Below are 14,613 nucleotides of genomic sequence, written 5' to 3'. Positions count from 1 at the left end.
TGGTTCCTTCATTTGTGTGTGGAAACATTTCATGGGTGGCAACATGGAGAAGACAAAGCTAGTTCTCCATCTGGAGTCATGCCTATTGCAGCCAAGTGCACTGCAAACAAGTCCTTGAGCAAATGCTGCATCTATAAGTGCTAATTGAGAAAGGCTGATTACGTCAGTTGGGTAAGAGTAATATTCTTTGCCAAATGACCAGTTTGTGCTTGTGGCTTTTAAGTAGCTGTGGTTCACCAAAGTGCTTGAGAAGAGCCTTCACTTTGAAGAGGAAGCTGAGTGAAGAGCTGGAGGCAAGCAGTGCTGAGGGACCGGATGAGCACTGTGCGAGTAACAAAGTCAATAACCCAGAGAGTTGCCACAGATCCACTCAAATAAAATGATGGTAAAGCTTGTCTTTGAGTAATTTGCTTGGGAGACAAAATAGGAGAAGGAAGTAAACATTAAAGTTACTCTGACCATAATATGCATTGCAATAATATTCAAAATTTATGGTGTATATCAGCTTCTCAAGTTTCTTTCATGTATGTTTATTCCACGTTGAAAATTCCAAAACCTTAACCATGTGGCGTGTTATTTGTTGAATAACCTGTGGGACACAACACAGGTGTCAGTCATACGAATTTTCAAGTCAAGTCCTAGTTTGTGGTGATTGGGGAATAGGTAAGGAGTCTAAAATGTATTTACTATGGATAAGAGCAGTGCCATTGCCTCATCCATGGGATGCAAACCTTGTTAAGTCCACACACCTTATGGCACATGGACCTGTACCTCCTTGTCTGTGTGTGTTCCCTCACTCTACACTGGGGCATGAAATCCAGGGCAGCCGCCACTGGCCTGCACTGCCCTCACACCACCCTTAGGAAGAGCACAAAGGCAGGCAACTGACCTTTCCATGGAGATTTAATAGCTACGTGTCCTACTCTGTATTCCTTGCTTTTCTGTGTTCTAATTATAGCTTCAAAATTATTACTAATTTCGTTTTAATTTCCCAGTTCCATTTGGCATCTTACACTGAAATTTCCACTGACATCTTACACTGCAAAGAAAGAATTCAAACGATTGGATAGAAATCTTTCTTGTCTTATTCCCCCACAGATGGTCCAATCTTCTCTGCAGTTCATGCCTGACAGCTAGTTAATCTGGCAGTACAGGAACACACATTTAAAAAGGCAGGTTTTGGCATCAGCCTCAGGCAAGCACCTCAACTGTATTCTGTACCCTGAAATTGAGGAATTTGGTCTCTGTTCTCCTTAAAGGTGTCAAGAGTGTGTTTTCCAGATATGAGATATACTGTAGAAGATAACTCTGAAATCGGGATGTAACTAGGAATGTTTGTGTTGTTGCAATACCCTAACAATGTTTTCATATTTACACCACTGGCTTAGGGCAATTTCCTAAAGGTGACTGAGAAAAGCAAACCCATTCATGGTAGGTCTGAATTTGTTACTCATGGACTTTCACCTCCTCTAGAAAACAAGAGAAGGAAGTAAAAAGATAGAAAAATGTTGCACTAAACAAGATGTATTTGAAACTTTGGCAAGGCATTGGATAAATACTTTATGCTATATATTTGTTAGGTCAAATTTTGCTCTCTATCTGGTTACACCATCTTTGTACAAAATTTATAAAATATTACTGAACTGCATGTATATATTTCTTATCATGGATTCTGGGAAGTCTTATAAAAAATGGAACAAGAAAGCAGAATATATTGTGGAGGGTTTTGTGTTAGTGGCACATTATACAAATACACTGTTTATTATAAATACAGTAATTTCTCCCTTTGATACAGAAAATGCAACAAATATGCACCTTTGCTCAGTACCATGAATCTTAGGTCAGAAAACTATTTAGAAAGCAATTTGTGACTAAAAATCTAGGATTTTTTTCTTTATTCACTACAGGACCAGTTTAATCCTCCTAATTTTTTTAGATAAAGTTGTTATATTTCTGGTGACCACATGTTGTATTGAAAAAAACGTGTCTTCTCATCTGTTTGTTCCAGATTAGTGAAATTACCATGTGAGATTATAAAAAAGTTGTTGCACTTTAAATACATCAGGTTTTATTAATGCAAAATAGATAAAACTAGTTTTTCCATTTGCTCTGAAATGACAGTCTGCAAATGGCAGCAAATAAATTTTGCAAAATGCTATTTCTGTTTTTGTTTGTCCATTCTGTATGGTATTTGTCAAGAGATAATGCAAACATTCATATAAGTCATTTACTCAACCTTTAAGTCTGAGTAGTACAATTAATATCACATTTTCCATTTCTTTTTGATGCAGAAATAAGAAATCAGGACATGAAGATGAGATTATATTTTTATAGGTCATATGTAATGTAAATTCTGAACTGGGTGCAGAAGTTTTTCATAATTCTTTTTAGCAAAAGAATGTCTGCTTAAAAGCTTTTACAACTGTCATTAGGGATCCCAGTGAGCTGATGACAATTTTTGTTATGAATTAATCTTTAAAAATTTCACAGTAGCAAAAATTGTGAACATTTAAAGAAATAATGCAACTTTAAGAACAATTCTGAAATATTTCAACTAACATAACCTAAGGGCTGGCTTTCAAAGAAGCTGTAAATTCCCGATTTTAATTGTCTTCTAATTCATCTCCTCTGAAAAGAATCAATTTCAAATGAAGGAGAGGTTTCCCAGGTAGTTTTTATAAGAATCACTCATTAAGAGGAGCTTTCAGGTCATGCACAAGCATGTATCATAGAATCATAACACAGTCTGGGTTGGCAGGACCCTTAAAGACCATCTCGTTCTACCCCCTGCCATGGGCATGGACCTTCCACCAGACCAGGTTGCTCAGAGCCCCATCCAACCTGGCCTTGAGCACTTCCAGGGATGGTGCAGCCACAGTTTCTCTTGGCAGCCTGTCCCAGTGCCTCTCCACCCTCATGGCAAAGAATTCCTCTCTAATGTCTAATTAAATCCTTCCTCTTTCAGTTTGAAGCCATTCCCCCTTGTCCTACCACTTCAGGCCCTTGTCCCTGCAAAGTCCCTCTCCAGCTCTTTAGGAGCCCCTTTAGGCACTGGAAGGTGCTGTAAGGTCCCTGTGAAGCCTTTTCTTCTCCAGGCTGAACAACCCCAGCTCTCCCAGCCTGTCCTCATGGCAGAGGTGCTCCAGCCCTCCGATCATACCTTGGGACCATTCTCTGGACTTGCTCTAGCAGGTCCACGTCCTTGTTATTCTGGGAGCCCCAGGGCTGGATGGAGCATTCCAGCTCTCTCACAAGAGCAGAGAGGAAGAACCTCCTCCCTTGAGTTGCTGGTCACACTTCTTTAGGTGCAGCCCAGGATATGATTGTCTTACTGAGCTGCAAACACATGCTGCCAGCTCATGTGCAGCCTCTCATCCACCAACACCCACAAGCCCTTCTCCCCAGAACTGCCCTCACTCCTCTCTCTGCCCAGCCTGTATTTGTGCTTGGGATTGCCCCAGTCCAGGTGCAGAACTTCTCCTTATGGAACTTTGTGAGGTTCATGCAGACCAATCTCTCAGGCCTGTCAGGGTGCATCTGGTTGTCAGTTCTTCCCTCCATTTTTTCTATTTAGAAGGTTGGTTCTACTTAGGCAGGTTGGTCTAAGTCAAAGAACTGGTGTATTTTCCAGATTATTTTTGCTTTAGCTGTAAATATCTTGTTATTCTTTTTCCCTTTCTCAAGGCTTTGTTTTATGCATTGTAATACCTTTTCCCTTTGAGAAGAACAGAATCCATATTGAAATTAAGAGTTTACTTGGAATTACAAGGAAAGTATATAATTTTTCAGATTTCATAGCAAGGGGTATCTGGACTGTACCACTGGCAAATCACTTCAGCTGTAGTCCTTAGAGAGCCATTAGTACTGCTATGGAGCATATCACATGTAGCCAGTCTTCATTAGGAATTATGACAGCCCAAGGAAGGCAGGTTTTGACATACCATATATTGCTTGTATTATATTTTGAGCCATGTATCCCTCCATTTTGCTGACAGATTGTCAGGGAAGTGATTAGTCTGGATTACATGGTGATGATTCCATTTTATAAAGCAAAACAAAAAAAAGCAAGCAAAAAGGAATTGCGTTTGGCAGAAGATGATCCCATTACTTAGAATAAAAAAATTACTTGATGTTAAATTAAATGCTTATCAAAATGAGTACAACAGAATATGAAAATAAATAATAGAAAATAACTAGTTAATAACTCTGAAATAAGGATTTACACAATATTTTCTCTTCATTCAGTTCTAAATCAAAGCCATGTAAACAATGTAACATTGAACACTTCATAGAAATAGCTACTGGTATTGTAGGCATTACATAGGGCCCAGCTACTACAGATGTGATTGTATAATGTATACAGCTGGCATTTTATAATGTTGGCATTGTCCTAATGTGTAAAATATCCATGTACACCATAATTTCTGGAAGGAAGTGCTTCCCTGCAAGGCTGCTTATTTTCACTGAGGCTTTTGAATAGGAGTGGTGCTGTTCTGTTAAGGAAGCTGGTTTGGGATTGTGTCCAGGGAAATTGGGTGCATTGAGACTAGTGGGTGCAGAGAAGGAAACCTTCCAAAAACCTAACTTTTAAAGAGTTTGCCCTGTGTCCCAAGGACTGAAGCCAATATGCAGCCAGAGAGTTGTGCTGGAATGCCAGAGCTGCAGCAGTGCTCCCATGCTCATTCCTCCTGGGAAGGCAGCTCACAGCACAGCTGGTCCCTGACTGCACCTCAGGACTGCAGAGTTCTGGTCACCTTCTTTCCAAGCAGCAGCAAAATGCCATTATGATTGTCTTCTGCAATAGGCTGATTTATGAGGAGAAAAACATTCAGTCCCAGAAGAAAGTAAATGAAATTTCTTAAAAATGTGGGCTGCCAAAAGAGAAACTACTATAATACATTTAAGCCATAAATCTGTTAGAAGTGCATGCACTGCAGTAGTTAGTATGCTGCCTTCTGGGAAATAGGTTTCATTTTTCTATTTCTTTCAAGACTTGTGATGTTTTGACTGACAGAAGCTCAGATCTATGGGAAATGCAACATTTCAGAAGTGAGTATGTTCTTTTCTCTGGGTAGACACTCTTGGTCACTTGAAGGAACACTGATCCTCCTCCTTTGGTGATGACAAATCAGATGGCCTTTAAAAGTATTCCCAATTAATATTCTTATTGCAGACCTACTAGGACTTGTTATGTTGTGCTTTCTAGATTATGGTGGTATAACATTCTTAAGGTAACATAAACATCACATCTTTTAACTTCAGCTGCTAACTTGAAACCAAATAGCATCCTTTGAGTACAGTTCTTTGTTCAGTCAACCTTTGAAGAAAGAGTATGTGCCTTTTGTATAAATCAGGACCAATAATACATGGGGCAATTTGCTCACTGCATGTGAGGTTAAAATTTGACATAACAAAGGACATTACAAGAAACTGTGGTGAAGTTTAAAAAGATCAGTACCGAGCTAAAGTTTACTGCCAGTACTGTTCTCGCAGATCAAGGCTATGCTAATGGGGTCTAGGGTTACTTTAATATTTTGCAGTCTCTCATTCCCTTGGTGCATGTTTTAAGTATGCATATCACTCAGTTTTATAATAAAATAACTTGATAAAACCTTCTGCTTTGTGCTAGTCTCCTGAGGTAAAAAGTCACAGATCTGTTAAGTCTCACATTATTTGTTCCAGCTTCATTGTTTGATGAAATATATATATATATATATATATATATATATATATGTATCTTGGTAATATACCATACTTCCTCGGTAGCTGGATTGCTGTAAGGACAGACATTTTTCACCTGAATAATAGAATTTTATCCTAGTTATTTCTCTGCTCTTCTTTCTAATACACATACAGGAGATTGGCATTGTTAACTACTATTGTACAGCATGTCGGAAAACTTTGAAAAATACTTTTGTCTTTAGGGATGGATGAGTGGAATCTTTACAATGTTCCTGAAAGTTGTACTGTGCAGCTTTTTATTCTCTGTGCAGGAAGAGGTGTGTGTATGTTCTAAATAATATTATGAGTCAGAGTGTAAATGTTAGTTTGTGTGAAGTCCATGACTGAAAGCAGACTATCAATTATCAGTGGGAGTTTACTGCCAAGATCAAAAGTAGATTTTATGCCTGGCTAAGGCTGCACTCACACAACTTTGCTGGTCTATCAATGCTGATGTGCTACCCTAGCAAAGAGCATGGCTCTCCTGTGGATGCAGCACATTCTGGTTTACTGTTAGGGAAAGATGCTCCCCAGAAAAGAAACGCTGTCCATACAACTTCCTCTCTGCACTCAGCTTTTCCTGATGCAAATAGCCATGTGTCAGTTTTGTCCATAATCATGTCCAGAGCACTCTCACAGCTCTGATTCGTTATCAGAGAAGCCTGGCTTTCAGCAGATGAACCAAGAGGGATGAGCCAAGCCCTTGTCCTGTGCCACGGTGAAGGGGTTGAATAATCATGAGATTCTCTGTTGTAACATGGGACATGGATAGAAACAATTATTCACCTGGGACTACCACTTGTAATTCTAGGGCATCCAAATTCCCAGTGAGTCATCAAGTTAAAATTTAAAAGGACACTTTTCTTTCTGATCTTTGTTTTGGTAAGGAAGCAGAAGAAGCAGAAAAAACAATTCCTAGAAGAAACTTAAATTGGTCTAAAACTATTAGATGGAAAGTTCTTGATTTTCCTTATAGATATAAAAAAAAAATTATTAGTTTTAAAAATCAAGGCTTCTCAATGTACAAACTATACTAAAATTACTCCAGTTTCTTCACTTTCACCTTACTAAATCATGGGGTTTATAACTAAGGGATTGCAAAGCATTCAATGTAAAAATACTGGGACATGATAATTGCAGAATCTTTGTTACATGAAGAAGTAGAAAGTATTGATCAAAAAAATGCTCTGAGGCAAACCAATTAGAGACCCATTGACAGCAAAATGACCTCCTCATCCATCTTTCAAATGAAATTTAAAACCTAGGTCCACATTCTTTGTGGACATTTTCAACCCTTGAGCATTTTTACTGAAGTCTGAATGCTGCTAATTTTGGTCTCCTGGCCAAACTCCAAACTGAATAATTATTCTGCTTCTTTCCTAAATTACAGCAGCAGCTTCATTAGGAACAAATGCATTCATAGTTTGCTGACCTAAACTGCTCTTATATTGCTATGCACTATTAACTGTTGCTTCATTTCCAGGCTGGCTGCATTTCCATGATTAAAAGACCTCTGGACAAAGCATGTATATCTTTAGCTTGTTTAAAAGGCTGTGGAGCAAAAGATGTTGTATATATAAATGCTATCAAAGAAATAATTTTAGGCCCAGAACATGCAGGTGCTGAAGTGTGTTCACTGAACAGGGGGATCTACTGACATTCAGTGGTGTAGTTGGATGAAAGACAGAGACTGTTTGAGGACAGAGTGTGTTTGCTTATGGGTTGGAAAGCTTTTGGCCAGTGATTGTCATGAAAAAGGCAGTTTCATTGAGAAGCACTGCAAAATTACAAAACAAAATGGGAAGCAAAGGGATAGTGGAGATTTACTAAAAAGAGAGGCTCAGTGCTTTCTGGATATGTGTTTCTGGATAATGAGGTCAGCTAGCAAGATGCTTGTTGGCTTTTTTTCAGAAGTAAAAGCAATTAAATTGTTGAGAAGTCCAATAAAATATTCCAGACATTCTATGCATGGTTTCATAAGACTCTATATTTTGTTCTAATTATGTTATATCTTCTTTAAAAAAGGTCCACACTGTCTGAAATACACAGGGAAAGGCTGAAACAGTATAAGATATGGGCAGGAGGTTTTACAGTCTTTATCTTTCTACTGTGCTGTTTAGCTACAGCATCACCCTTGCTTTCCAGCGCTATCATTGTTATACAGTACCTGAATTAGGTGCCTGAAGTGGTTTTAGCTACCAATTTAGTGGGAGATGCTCAACTGCACAGCTGTGCCTAAAAAAACCCAGAAAAGTCTAAACACAAACAGCTAACTGAAATTGTTGTTTATGGGAAACGGTTCCGGTTGTGGGAGAGCCACATGGCAAGAAAGCTCTCTAATCCACAAATGGTTATGGTGGCAGCAAGGAACAGATTTGAACCCCAAGGTCTTGGTTTTCACCAACCTTTGTCTCTATGCTGTGAAGCAGAACCACTGTCTGATCCTTTCTTATAGCCTGGAATCAGAATATACTGTAGGGCTGGGCAATTTTCTTTCTGTAGAAAGAAAGAAAGGTGAGTTCAACAAGTACAAAGCAGAGCTGTGCTCCCATTCTCCTAAGTGTAAGTGGATTCTTTCACTAGGTAGCAGATTCAAAGTCAGGAAAAATCACAAATTTATTTCCAGCATGAAAGCTATTACTAAAAGACATTTTTATTGTTTTAGAAGTCAGAGCCATGGAATAAAGGTGCTATATTTGGTGTGCTCTATGCAGTGTGCAATATTCAGGTATTCATAGTAAACTTGAGTATGAGTATTCAGGATCACTTAATTATTGTGTGACTGGTACCAGAACTCTAAATCCCTACACTTATTCTTTCCTAACAGTGAAACATTTATACCAGAAGTGTTTAGTTAACTGAAATTATTGTGGTCATGCTTCAATACTTTACCAGAATTTATTTTTATAGCTGTTAGGATGTATTAGTGCTCTTTCTTTTTTAGTTTCTCTCTTATGAATTGTACTGAAAGTACAGTGTTCTTTACAAATAGGAAAGTATCTATTCCCTCCAAAATGTCAATGTTTGTCATCAAGGAAAAGAACAAAAACCAGTTACTGTCATGCACATCACCAATCAAGCTACTGCTGACCATTGTGGATGGTCTCCTAATCACTCTCAAATGAAGAAAAAGTGCACTTAGAAAAACTGAAGCATCTTTGAACAGTCTGCTATGAGTCAAATGGGTTTGTTTTGCAACAGATTTTGTTTGCTGTGAATAATTTGATGAGCTTTATTTAATTGGCAAACACAACAATAACCACTCATATCACAGTTCCCATAGGCTCCAAATCATGTTTGAGCCCTTTTGCACAGTTAAATGGTTACTAGTTTTCTTCTTTCAACATCTGTTTTAGTCAACCTTGCCAAGTATCTATTCATTGCTGTTATAACAAGATGTTAAATATTTTAAATTACAAAACAGCTTTAGAATTGTGCCTGAACATCTTGTAACTGTCTCATTTTGGATTTTGTAACTTTGTATATCTTTTACAGACTTTAGGAGAAAACACAGAAATCTATTAATAAAAGGGAAACACAGCGAGTAGATCATTAACAGTTTCAGCAGAATTACAGGTTCTCACTTAGATTTCAGTAAAATATAGACATCTAAAGCACTTAGGAAAATCAGCATTTTTTAAAAATCTAAACAGAAACGACCCACAACTTTCTCCTGCCTTGCAATAGAAGTCCAGTGCACTGATGTTAATTATATCGGAAAACCTAGTAGAACCCAAGTAAAATGTACATGTCTGCATGTCATTGTTCTGATGTGGTGAATAATGGAAACCAACACTGCAATAGTTGAGTCACAGGATGAGTCAGTTCTTTTTGACTTGAAGGACTAGCACTGGATATTAAGAATAACAGTAGATTTCTAAACTTCTCATACAAACCAATTAGTCTTTTCACTAATATTCTCTGTCATAAGCAACAAGAGATCCTTATGTTAATTCTAAGCCTTCATTCTAACCCCTCTTTACAAAAGCAGCTTAGTAAAAGATTTCGGTCTGAACAGAATTCAGACCACAATGTACTTCTCATTGTATACAAAAAACATGTGCTTACCCAGCTTGGCCTTACTTGATGATATGTCCCAGTTTGGCATAAACTATTTTATAAAATGAAATTTGAAAATAGATGTTAATGAAGATTCCCTCCTTAGAAACAGTGGATAGCTTATATCACAAGCCAAGAATTCTCAATTTTATACCCTCTTCCACAGAAGGCACAGCTCTGTCACATATTTGAATGGCTGTTTTTTCAAAATTGGCATGTTCTTCAAAATATTGCTTAAAAAGATCATTGTGTACCACATTCTTGTGCCAAAATATACAAAATGTGCTATATCAGTCTCATATGTAGTTAGGCATCCAGGACAGGACTCAGAATTGGCTTTTTATAACTGTAAATAACAAGCCTCCATTATGACCTAAATGCTATTCTCTCTGTGAGACAACCATAACATTTATTTACCCAAACTCAGTAGAACGGCTTCCCTCAAATTATAGCAAACTGTCAGAGACAGAAGAGAAATACAGAGAAGATTTAGGCCCAGATCATAGGCATTTTTAAATCAAAGGCTGATCTGTCATTTCCTAAGAGAGACCAGTATTTTGCCTGTAATGAGCAGTTACTCTGAAGCTTTGTGGCTGAATGAAAGAATAAGGAATTGTGTATGAAGGAGATCAGATTTCCTGCTATGAACATGGATACATAAGCTGGTGTGTAAAAAAAAAGTGCAAAACACTCTTCTACATGCTGGATCTTGTACTAGAACACAGGTCCATGTAATCTGATATGAATTTTGAAGGAAATAGGATTCAAAATGAAGCCCTAATATGGGATTTAATTGATCAGATACACAGTAAAATACAAAACCACTGTTCAAGGAAAAGGTTTGTGTGACACCCAGAAGCAGTTACCCAGAAGATAATGGCATGTTATCTTACCATTAGTTGTAAATGAGAATATGATAAGTTTATTTTTCAGGATTTCATGAAGGAATACCCTGAAAAGCAAAATTTTAGAAGGAAATAATCTTGGGTTTCAGACAGAAACCTTGCCTCATTAGTTTTCTTGCTTTCCTCAAGGATATAGTGTCACAGCTGCAGCTGGCATGAGTGATACAAGAGATGTAATACCCTTCTTGTGGAAATGGAAGATTTTACTATGCCTTAGTAATACTTGCACAGCAGTAGAAAGAGCATGCAATGGATAAAAATCCATCTTTGGACAGGAGAGTGGGATTGTTTTAAAAATTACATGTTTCTTTAAGGATATGAGAGTGAGCTCTTGTTTATCACTGTATCTAACTACACAGGATTGCAATATCAATTTGAAAGTAATAGCAATATCAGTTTTCAATGAAACTATTGCTTATGAAACCAAAATTGAAGGTAAAGAAATTCCAGAATAATACAACTATGGCCTAGGAGAGTTATCTATTTAAGATTATAGAGGAGCTAAAGGATCAGTCAAGCACAATGCAGACAAACTTAATCTCAAGTTTACATAAGTACACATTACATGTGTTAAGAACCTGTTCACAGTAAAACTGAGTTAGAGGATTTTAAGAATTCTGGCTGCTTTCATCTTGAAAAAAATCACTTGAGCAGCTGTGAGTTAGAGAACTGAACCCTGTACAGGGTTTGAGGGGAAAAGAGGCTTAGCTAAGAGTTTCTGAAGAATATATTTCCTAGTCTAGTGAAATAATATAAAAATTATACCTCTTAAAAGTCAAGGGCAGTGGTCCTGTTTGCTTTCCCAAGAGAATTTGCATTTTGGGTTAGATGAGGGAATACAGGGGTGTTTTACCACAGTTTTAGAGACTGCTCCAGTACAAAATGCTCACCTCACTGAACTGCAGGCCTGACTTTCCACATCTCTTACAATTTCTCTTCTTTTAGGAGCTCAGTCTTTGTATGTTTGCAGGGTAGAGTGTACTGAAGTCTCAACCTCTGAGACACTTCGGAGCCACAGCTCTAGGAAAGAGAATATTCACAGCAGTGGTGAGGGAAATAAAGGCAGGAGAAAATACAGTGATAAGAAGAGGCTGAACAGCAGTGTTAAACTTGCCTGTGTGGTTTGTGGGGTAATTGCAGGCCACTTCACTCTGTAGACACAGCTCTACCTCTCCAGATTTCATGAAGAGGCTGGAAAATCAGGGTTAGAGTTTAATTTGCATCCCTGGATTTTACTCCCCCCCTACACTGCCCTCGTGTGGTTTTAGCTCCAGTACAGAAGCTGTGCTGTAGGCACAACAGAATCACACTTCGGGTTTTTGGAAGTTTGGAAGTGTGAAGAAGTCACATCATAATTCAGACCTGACTAAGGATTTTTTAACCAGTCCTACTGTTCTGGGGTAAAATTGCACGGTGCAGATGTGAATCTGTTATTTCATTAGAACAATAGTTCTTAATCTGATTGTCAGCCCCTGTGCTCTAAGAGCACTATGATCTAAATGCCAGTTTCTTATCTTTTTATTCTCTGAGTTTATGTCTCCTGGTTGCTGTGTGCCTTATGTGAAATGAGTGGGTGGTTTCAGACCTGTGCACAGGAGATAGATGGTTATATAATGAAAATCAGTATCTCCAAGCAAATGGCATAATTAGTACTATCACATCTCTGGAACAGAGAGGGGAAGGCTTTGGGGATAGTGGCACTGCACCACTTTCTCTCAGACATGACTCCTGCACTCAAGTCACCAGTTAAGGAAGTTAAAACTCCCTTTAACTATAGAATGTGCTGAATGTGTTTTACTGATCTCTAGAAGAGTTTTGTCTCTAATGCACAAGTCCTTTAACAGCTCTGAACTGTCTAGAAGCACAAAGGAAATGTGGCAGAAGGCAACATTCAGGCAAGTTCATGGTGGCAGTGCCATCCCAGGGCAATCCTGTGCTCCCCCTCACCCCAGCAGTGTCTGGTCAAGGTCTGACTGGAGCCTGCTGGAGCTTGGTCATGGCTCTGTGTAGGATTGCAGGCTGTTTCCCTCTCTTAGAAAGACAGGGTTGTCTGGCTCTCACAGTCCCCTCTTCTTTCTGCCTTGTGCTTTTGGCTGGGTTGCACCCAAGTGCTGCTGAAGCACAATCCATGTTCTCCAGGGACTGGGGACTCACACTGCCTGTGGTACAGGAAAATGTAACTCTAATAGTCAGCAGCAATGTGCTGTCTCATGCTGAATTGTGGCCTAAATACTTCTACACCAGTGATTTGCTGGGTAGTTTTACTTTAGCTGCTGCCTTAACTAACACTAAAATACAGCATGGAGAGGGCACCCAGCCAGAGCTCTGCATTCTCTTCCTGGCTTGGCCATGCTCATGCTCCTTCTCATTTTCTCTCTGTCACATAGTAATAGGAGTACTGAAATTTCCTTGTAAAGTAAATAACTACAACCACTAGGTAAGAATTAATTATTATTACTGTAGACTTTGGGAGTCAAATTTTGACCTTTCCTTGCATTCATATGTCATCAAATTGCCATAAGCCTGTCTGAAGAAATAATTTAACCATCAGGCTATAGTAGAGCAAGGGCTGCAAAAAAAATGCTCACATTACAGATCCAATTGAAGGCTGTTGTCCTGCTATCAAAACATAACAAGAGAGATGAAATCTAAACAGCAGCAGGTCTTATCAACCATTTTCCACAATCCCTTCTAGGAGAGGTAAACTGATGGAAGTTCATTTGTGTGTGATTTGAAGAAGAATCTCAAGAAAAGCAACAGATAAAAGAAACAAGAGTTGTGAAACTGAATATGATGAGGCCTGTGACCGTGGCTGTCTCTTCGAATCCTTTGCTGCTTGTTAGTGACTGCCCCTTTCCTTCAGTTCAGGCACTCTTTTGTTTAGGCAAACACAAATAACAGCTATGCACTTTTGTCTAAGAAAGACAGCTAGGAGAACAGAAAGAACAAAAGTAACTTTTTCATGAGAAACCACATTCTGATCTTGAACAGGCTATAGGAATTCAGAGAACAATGCAGCTAATGCTTCTGCTGCCAGGCAGAGTTCCTACAGCTTTACAAGAGGAAAAAGGCGTAGGGACTTGGCATCCCATCCCCATGCTCTGACTTCCACATTTAAGAAAAGGCAAAGGGTGCTGGTAGAATATATCAGAGCAATAACCTTAGAAATTAGTAACAGAATGTGGAAAAAAATCAGTTTCAGTTGTGAGTCATGATTTCTCAACAGTGCATCCATTACACAATAAAATACTACCCAACATATCCCGATGGGCCTAATTAATCACTGAGGAAACATTAGAGCAGTCACAAAAAATAAAGGTGCAATTATTTGAATATGATCTGATAATAACTGGTTTGTGGAAAGAAGGTTGGATATTGGCAACTCTTTCCAAAGAGAATTCCAACCAGAAAAAATACAATTTGCAAATAGCCATGATCTGTACATTCCAATTGTATCAGGAAAGAAAGCATCTGAAATACATGGCTGTGGAAACAGAGATTTTACAGCTCCTCTAATTGTTGTCCCTAATTTTCTGCAAATTACACATCATAACCAGTACTCCCCACTGTTGGTCCCAGGCCCTTTTCCCACTAGCACTCTAAGGTGTTCCTTATTGCTTCCTTCATGCTAAATTATATGCAGGTTGCCATAGGTTCTTCTAGTGTCCTTGATTATCTAGCATCACAGTGATTATCAATAAATAGGAAAGTGGATTAGCAATGGTTAATGATTAACTGAACACAGAAACACAGGAGGAGTGCAGGTGGCAGGATAACTTCCGTGCTTGGGGAGTCTGTGCGGAGAGATGCCTGAGATTCTGCAGCTAAACTGTGCGGTGAGTTGTTGTAGAAGGTACATTTCATTCATTAGCTGTGGAAATAATCTGGTGGTAAAAAGATGAAGAGTCTGCCATGCATTTTGGTGTGA

General features: G+C 38.6%; 1 protein-coding gene across 5 annotated transcripts in view; it reads right to left on the bottom strand.

Annotated features, from left to right (window-relative positions):
* LIPC (lipase C, hepatic type) overlaps nt 1-14,613 on the bottom strand; it is a 77,384-nt gene that overhangs the window by 59,252 nt on the left and 3,519 nt on the right. For 3 of the 5 annotated variants that reach the window (XM_086849035.1, XM_023934094.2, XM_086849036.1), the window contains 3 exons: nt 11,800-11,876; nt 11,576-11,705; nt 8,127-8,217 (listed from right to left, as the gene is read on the bottom strand). The gene's annotated coding sequence lies outside the window, so the exon portion shown is untranslated. The remainder of the gene's footprint in view (nt 1-8,126; nt 8,218-11,575; nt 11,706-11,799; nt 11,877-14,613) is intronic. The other 2 variants (XM_086849037.1, XM_023934096.2) reach the window with 1 other exon arrangement.

Source organism: Cyanistes caeruleus, chromosome 13, assembly GCF_971803275.1.
Source record: "Cyanistes caeruleus chromosome 13, bCyaCae1.hap1.1, whole genome shotgun sequence".
Taxonomy (NCBI): domain Eukaryota; kingdom Metazoa; phylum Chordata; class Aves; order Passeriformes; family Paridae; genus Cyanistes; species Cyanistes caeruleus.
Note: the sequence above shows the minus strand (reverse complement) of the source record. Positions and strands in the feature narration are given on the sequence as shown.